Below are 8,907 nucleotides of genomic sequence, written 5' to 3'. Positions count from 1 at the left end.
TTCGATAAAAAATGGACAAAAACTAGTCAGAATTTGTCGGCAGAAAATATGGCGAAAGATGGTTTTGTATTCGCAAGTGAACCAGACATTGTACGCTGCGTATTTTGTTCAGTTTGTATAGGAGATTGGGAGCAAAATGATGTTGTAGCCAACGAACATGCAAAGTTTAGCCCAAATTGTAGAAGGAAAGGAAATATAACAATTGAAGATGAGAATTACGATAATAATATTCTACGATTATATGAAGAAAGATATTTATCATTTACTAATATGCCAGAAGATTTATCTGTACAAGGAGAGTATTTTGAAAAGCATCATCATCATTGTTACATTTGCAAACCATTAACTGATAGAGCAGACTATTTTGCAAGAAATGGTTATTTCTTACATAACTATCACTATCTACAATGTGTGTTTTGTAAATATATTATCGTTGAACCATTTGAAAAAGTAATGCATTTACCGTTTTGTTTATATGCTGATGAGTGTAAGAAAAAAGAAGAAGAAGAAGAAGAAGAAGCTCATCATACAGATGAAGCGAAAAAATCACAAGCATGCAGTATAATGTAGAAGGTTTTTTATCCTCCGAGGACAAACACTGTGCTCGGAGGATAAAAACTGTGCTCTGAGGAGAAAAACTGTCCTCGGAGCATAATTTTCCTCCTCAGAGGATAAAATCGAAGTAAAAATGTACTTACATGTACTGCTTGATGCTGCGTGAATCTCCTCGAGTGTAGATAGCGGGCTACAGGTGTAGATAGTGGGTTACAGGTGTAGATAGTGGGTTACAGGTGTAGATAGCGGCCTATGGTATGATTGATTCCTCTCAGGTGTAGATACTGCCTTTGACTCCTCGAGTTGAGAGGTGAGAAAATGCTGTGAAAACAATGAAATATTTAATAACTGTAACCAAATATATATAAGTAGAGTACTATAAAGTACAATAAATTATCGCTAGAGTGTGCTTTTCATAATAATAATAATAAGCTAGAGCAAGCTAATCTGTTAGTAGTGATCTTGTCTTTGCTGATACAACATCAAGCTACTGTACTGAGATGGATAATGTGTTTGGTGCGGAGTCTGAGTTAAAGTCTTCAGATTTGTGCGTTCAATTCATTATAGATAGACATTTTAATCAATTAAGTGAATACCATTCTGTTCCTTTAGAAAAAATGAGATACCAATATAAATTAAGTGAACTCTTGGACATGCACCTAGATATATTGGACCAGTTAGCAGAAAAAGGATGGACAAATCTACAATATTTAACATTTGTGAGAGACTATGAAAAATTAGGAGTTTGGCATAGTGATAACTATAATCATATTCTTGTTTGTGATTTATATGGTACATCATATGATAAATTCTGGGGGAATGGCGATATGCCAGGCTCATGTGATTGTGCAATAATTACACAGTCTATCAATAGAATTAAGAAGGTTATAATAGAAAACAATGCTCATTAAACAAAAGAACAATTAAATAAACTTATCTGGAATTTTTTACGAGATTCTTCAGATGAAACAGGCTTAGAACAAGATTGATAGCATATTCTGTTTAATTTCAGATTGGAGATGGATTCAATTTCATTTGATAAGAACTATTTTTCAAATAAAATCGATAAAAAATATAGATGTTGTTATTTCAAACTTATTGACAAAACAATATTAGAATTAAATAATTTCGGAAAAGAAGGACTAACGTTTGAGGAATATTTAACATTTATAAAACCTGGTAAAAGTGAAGAACAGAAGTCAGAACATATAAGCGTATGTTATATTATAAATAAGAATATAGTTGATAGACATCGAAGACGCGAATTAAAGGAAATTCCTGAATTTTGCTACTGGTTGGTTAAATATTAAAATGTCACATTGATGATAGAAAACACTGTCAAGATAAGATTCATGTTTGAAAAATGAGCTCCTCTTTCTTCCATGTTGAAGGATCTAACATGGAGAACAATATTGTCCTCGGAGAAGAGGAAAATTTAAGTAAAAATGAACTTACATGTGTTGATTTGACGAAATGAAATAATCGGATATGCTTCTCTCAGTTAGCTCCTCGACTCGGTTCAGGTATTGTTCCAGCTTAGCTCCTCGGCTATGATTTTCTCGTTGCAGGTAAGGTTCCTTCACGAGAGCACAACTGCTTATGAGACCGAGTAGTGAGGTGAGAAAATGCTGTGGAAAAAACAATGAAATATTTAATAACTGTAACCAAATATATATTATAAAAATCAATTTAGTGTTATTTCACAAAAATATGAGAATGTAACAAAAATTTTTACTTACAATCAATAATGTTAGCCTCGAGCTAAACCTCTGTGGAGTATGCAGTGCTCGCCAATTGTGATAGACCTCCTCGGCAGCTAGTACGTGTAGACAAGTGCACTCAATCACTCTCCAAGCTGCATTAAGTGATAAGAAATTAAAAATGTGTTTTTATATAGCTTGATGTATGTACGCACAGGCTGACATCACTCGGTCGCTCACTCAGTCAAGGCCGGGCAACGCCCTCCCGACCTTCACAAGGCCACCCGAGGAGCAGAATGAATTCACTAGTACAGTATACGAATGAGGAAGTAAAGGAGAGCAAACTCAACACACATGGCTTTTGCAATAGAGGAAAAAGCGGCAACGTGCCAGGGGGCTCGAGTTGGGTGCAAGCCACATATAAAGTGACATATAAAGTGAATAATATGGATTCACTTCAACTGGCAGTATAGGAAGGCAGGATTAAAAAGGAACTCACGACTGATTTCTCTTTCACATGGCTTTCGTAATAGAGGAAAAAGCAGTAGATTTGAGAATAGGAGATAACGCATGGGGCCATCTGTTTTTGAAATGCATTTCAAATAGATGATCTGAATAGATGAATTCAAAGTATTATTCCAAATTAATAGAAAATTTCCATTTTTCTTTTAGATTAAGTTAGTGTAATGATTAATTAATTAACTTTAGTTAATGTTCAACCATTGAGTTGAAAGGTAATGAAAATGGTGGTATGTAAGAGAAAGCAAAGTGGAAGAAAACGAGGGAGAGGCTTCTTAAGCTCGGCCGCGAAAGTACTTAAGGGGGCGGCAGGGGCTGCTACAGGTATTACTTCAACTATTTTAAATAAATTGATCGATGTAACACCCTTTGAAATCCCCATAGCACCTGGCTACCAGTATTGCGGACCAGGAACGAAACTTGAAAAGCGATTAGCACGTGGAGATCCTGGAATAAACAAACTTGACCAGGCTTGTAAGGCCCACGATATAGCATATTCACTAAATAGTGATAATTCTAATCGAGCCAAAGCTGACAGAATTCTAGCGAACGCAGCGTGGGAAATTTTTAAAAATCCGAAAACTCCCCTAGCCAAGAGAGGTCTCAGTTACCTTGTTACGAATGTAATGAAAGCTAAAAATTACTTTGGTGGTTCTTTGAGAAAGAAGAAGAAGAAGAAGAATGAGAGGAAAGGTTATACTAATGATATTAGACGCAAGGCTATAGCTCAGTTGAAACAACATATAGCAGGTAAAGGGTATTATTTGAAGCCGTACCCCCCGCTTAGTGGTGGGCGACTTTTAATTCCACCCCCACCCCCACCATCATCATATGGTGTGAGTTTATTCCCTCAAGTTAAGAAACGTAGAACAACAAAGAAGAGTAGGAAGAAGAAGAAGAAGAAGGCATGAATATTGAAGGAGAATTGAGTAACTATGATTTAATGGATTGGGCTAGCTTATTACAAATTCGTTTAAGAGGAATATATATGCTAGATGCATTACCCAAAAAAATTCTAAAAAACGAAAATGCGATCGTGAATTTGGACAAGCACAGCCAACCGGGGACACACTGGATTGCATATAAGAAGGTAGGAAGTAATGTATGGTATTTTGATCCAATTGGAAATTTACAACCTCCATACGAATTGGACAAATATTGGAAAAAAGAAAATGGAGTAAATATATTTTATAATTTGGATCACCTGCAACCATTAGATAGTGATATTTGTGGTCATCTCACGTTATTGTTTCTTGCAAATCAGTTGTAATTAAGTGTTTGTGTTGAACACACAAGATGGTCGTTATAACGTTAAGATCAAAGTCAAGTAACCTTTACGAACATTTACAAGAAATTATAGAATTGGACAAAAATAGTGAATGGGAAATTGGTCTGATTAATTTTTGTAGTTACAATAGTATTGCAAATGTAAACAAAGGAACAAATTCTAGCTTCAAATATGGTGATAAGTTAATCTTGTTGGATACCGGTGCATATGAACTTGAAGATATTATAAAATCTTTAAAGAATAAATTGAATATGATGGGAAGAAGAATAAACTTATTATACGTGCAAATGCAAATACTATGAAGATTGAAATTTATTCTGATAAGCCTATTGATTTAACACGCTCTGATTCGATTGCTAAGATACTCGGTTTTGATAATGTAGTTTTACAAGCAAATAAATGGTATTATTCCAAACATCTGGTTAACATATCGAGCATTGATGGTATTCTTGTTGAATGTAATTTAGCATGTGGCAGTTACTTTAACGGGAAAGAAAAACATATAATCTACGAATTTTTGCCAAAGGTTCCTAGCGGTTATTTAATAAATGAAGTACCCTCTCCAATTATTTATGTACCTTTGAATACACGTCGAATTCAAACTATTAATGTAAAGGTAACAGACCAGAACGGATCGTTTATTGATTTCCGCGGAGATACAATTACAATTAGACTGCACATACGTGAAAAACAAAAGTAATGGGATATCTTATTTTCAACCCGCGTACACGTAGTACGTGTACGCATAATCAGGACCTTAGTAGAGAAAAGGTCGCGATAGCGTCAACATCTAGTAAACATAATAATAGGGCGTTATCAGCTAAAAGTGCGAGAACTTTGGAAAGATTAGGTTTTATAGTTGATTGGCGACATGTCAGGAGGGGCCGCAATTAGTGATATTCTGGACGTACAGACAGAGCTTCAGTTTTATAATGACATAACCAAATTCCAGTTTCATACACATACAGTTTATTCGGGTCAAGAGATAAAGAACTCTGATGAAGCTCGAATTGGAATAAATTCACTGGATGTTTATACTCTACCTTGCAAATCTTTTATATTAATTGAGGGAACGGTGAGCTGTACAAAGCCGGCAACCCCTGCGATTACAGTAGCAGGGGAGGCAACTGAAGCGGCTGGTGCACCCGTTGCGGCAGACTATAAATTAAGCAGTAACATAGTGGGCAACCTTTTTGATGAAATACGATACGAATTAGCAGGTCAACAAATTTCCAAATCAAGATTAATTGGTTTAACTTCTACAATTAAAGCTATTCTTGTGAAGAACGCATCTGATAAAAACACATATCATTTAGCTGGTTTTGACAGAGCAGGATATGAGCTAACAGATAATAAATTCACTTTCTGTGTGCCGTTGAAATTAATCCTTCCATTTTTTGAAGATTTTCAAAGAATAATTTTAAACTTGAAACAAGAGCTTGTATTATTGAGGTCGCCCTCAGACCTCAATTGCGTCGAGTCTGCAACCGGTACAGAGGTTAGTGTAAAAATTACTAAGCTCCAATGGCGGATGCCCTACATTACTTTAGAAGATCATGTGCGATTGAAATTTTTGAGACTGCTCGATGCCGACACTCCACTGAAATTAAGTTTCCGCCATTGGGAAATTTGTGAATTACCAAATTTGCAAAATTCACTTGTTCATTCTTGGTCAGTACGCACGACATCGAATTTTGATACTCCAAAATACGTTATAATTGCATTTCAAACTGATCGAAAGAATAAAATTAAAAAATCAATATCTAATTTTGACAGCTGTGATATTTACAATGTTAAAGTATATTTGAATAGTGAGTATTATCCATATGAAAATCTGCTAGGTAAGAAGGAGGTTTTATACCGCTTGTTCCTGGATTTCGCACCCTCGTATTATAATCATTCAATCAATAGCGAACTCGGAACAGAAATCGATTTTAAAACGTTTTGTGAATCAACACCGCTGATTGTTGTAGATTGTTCACACCAACCAAGTCATATGAAATCATCGACAGATGTTCGTATTGAAATGGAATTTAGTAAAGCAGTACCTGCAAATACTTCCGCGTATTGCGTTTTAATTAGCGATCGTGTGATGGAGTACACGCCACTCACGAGCATGGTGAAAGAAGTTCAGTAATTTGTTGATAGAGTGCATCACTGCAGGTTATATAAGGTGTGTACTGCGCCAAATGTAAGCCATTATCAGTTTTACCTTTGAACAGGAATCATGTCCTATTCTTTGTGTTCTGATATTTTGGACGAGCCACAAACTCGCTCTATTGGTATCCAGTGTGATCTTGATTCTGATATTTTGGACAAAGCTCAAACTCAGTCGTCGCTACTTTACGATATTGAATCAACAAGTTTCTATTATGAACCAAGGAGAAGCAGTACACCAATCCAGAAGTCGGGAGAGGAGGAGGAGGGGGCGCCAGAGGTGGAGGAACAGAAACGAGAAGAGGAACAGAAAGGAGTGCAAAAGCAGACGTCTACGAAAATTGCTACGGTTGATCTTCACTGGTTTAAACAAACTTGTAATCAAATTATTGTGAAAGAACTTGCTATTGTCGATGAGAGCAATAATTATGTTGTATTTCATTTCAAATCACCATTTCCAAAGATGGAATTGACTACAAAATTGTATAATGACGTAACATGGCTGGAACGTAACTATCATAAAATAAAATGGGAAGATGGAGATTTGAAATGGAATGAGACAATTATCCGTGAATACCTCGCAGGTTATGAAAAAATTTTTACAAAAGGAACTGAAAAAGCAAAGTTTTTGAGAAGATTGCATTCTAACGTACAATGCATACCGGAGGACTTTCTCAAGCCCGATTTCAGCTTTTTCACCACTTCTTGGTGTTATGATGCATGTAAGATACATAAGTATAGACCCAATGGAAGGTGTGCGTTGTACAGTGCCCAACATTATAATTCTTTGCTGTTTAAAAATATGTATCAAACAAATAATTTCTTGTGCGAGAATACTCGTATGAAAAGTATGAAATTGGCGCCTATGTATACAAATGCTCAGAAAAGAAACTTTGCACGATATGGATTCTTCTACAACGGAAAGGAATTACAGTGTGTTTATTGCTTGCATGCACTGAGACTGCATAAAGCTCGCACGTGTTATCTGTCTACAATTATTAATGAAGAAAGACCGTTTAATTATTCTATAATAGTGCCAGCCTACACATAGTTTTACTACTCGACAACGATGGATCCGACAAAGTGGTTAGCTGCTGACAACGAATTGGAAGTGAGGTTAAAAAACTGCATAGACTGGTATGACGAATGCGAAATTGCAATTCAGAAATCAACTAGTGAAAATTATAGTTTGGCGAAACAATTGAAAGACATTTTTCTAAGCACAGTTAATTTGAACGATATAAGAGACTATTTGTGCTATTACCGTCCACACAATTTGTCTATAGATAAATTGATTAAAATTGAAGATGAAGTTATGATGTATTGTTGTAGTGAAATGTTGTAAACAAATATATAGATATTTCCTCGAACATTTTGGTTTAGTATCAGTGTAGACTTGATTGAGTGAGGACGCGAGATACGCCCCCCTCAGACACAACTGTTACAGCTAAGTGCACATTCCTACCTTATCAAGAGATACGCCCCCTCAGAGCCAACTCTGTTACAGCTAAGTGCACATTCCTTCCTTATCAATTTTATTGTTCATAACATAATCGAGGTCATGCAGTGTTTTAGCTTTGCTAAATTCAAAAAATTATCTCGTCTCTTGATGTCAATTTCATTCAATGAATTTGATTCTATTGCAAAAAATATTAAATTTTCAACAGGATTCCAAGGCAATGATGTTGATCAAGCGTTAACAAAAACAGAAAATGTACATTTTCCAATTTTATCTGAGATTTTTGAATTATTGGACATACTAGATACAGGTCATCTACATTATTGTAGTGCAAATGATTTCTCAACTATTGTTACAAATTCCGATGAACTTTGGAAATGCTTGTATGACATTGCAGATAAAAAATGTAAAAGATCAACTTAGATCATTGACCTCTCTCTGTTAAGACATCAATAGAGCTGATACCCCAAGTGATATAGGTCTGAGGATATCTATAAATATTTTTGGAATGCTTGTTCGTACTAAATTTACTAATAGATATTCTCGGAGAGCACACTTACCAAAAAAGCAACGCCTGCGGTTTGTACAGCACATAGAAAATTTCAATATAAATTTGTGAAATTTTTCTTAACTGTCGGGTGGAAAGCAAACCAATCACTTTATAATTTTACAGTATAGCATTAGATGGATTCACTTTAATTTGACAGTATAGCATTAGATGGATTCACTTTAATTTGACAGTATAGCATTAGATGTAGAAATATGGATTCACTTTAATTTGACAGTATAGCATTAGATGGATTCACTTTAATCTGTCAGTAGGGAATTTTTCCTCCAAAAAGGGAAATTATTTTTCCCCTCAGTGAGAGAGATATATCTCTCTCTTTTCAACCCCCTCGTCCTCACTGGGAGATAAGATAAGGAGAGGGAGAGGGAGAGGGAGAGGGAGAAGGAGAGGAGAGGGAGAGGGAGAGGGAGAGGGAGAAGGAGAAGGAGAGGGGGAGGAGAGGGGGAGTTTGCGCATGCGCAGAGGGGTAGGGGGAAGGGGGAGGGGGATTTGCGCAAAAATTTTTCCTTATTTCTCGGTAATTGCGCAAAAAAGCTTCCTTGAAGTCTTAAATATAGGCTACTAACAACCATTTGACTGGACTATTATAATAATTGGTGTGCTACCAATTTTATCCAAATAGGTTTGATAGCTTTCACCTATCACCTAAGGAAAGTCATCG

General features: G+C 35.8%; 1 long non-coding RNA gene across 1 annotated transcript; it reads right to left on the bottom strand.

Annotated features, from left to right (window-relative positions):
* Positions 1–2,010: 2,010 nt before the first annotated feature.
* LOC120356543 lies at positions 2,011–2,335 on the bottom strand. The gene is made up of 2 exons (XR_005574076.1): positions 2,295–2,335; positions 2,011–2,183 (listed from the first exon to the last, which is right to left on the bottom strand). It is a non-coding gene; the product is annotated as an uncharacterized LOC120356543 (long non-coding RNA).
* Positions 2,336–8,907: the final 6,572 nt, after the last annotated feature.

The sequence above is a fragment of the Nilaparvata lugens genome, unplaced genomic scaffold (assembly GCF_014356525.2).
Source record: "Nilaparvata lugens isolate BPH unplaced genomic scaffold, ASM1435652v1 scaffold7050, whole genome shotgun sequence".
Lineage (NCBI taxonomy): Eukaryota > Metazoa > Arthropoda > Insecta > Hemiptera > Delphacidae > Nilaparvata > Nilaparvata lugens.
The sequence above is the reverse complement of the archived record's forward strand: the minus strand, read 5'-3'. Positions and strand labels throughout refer to the sequence as shown.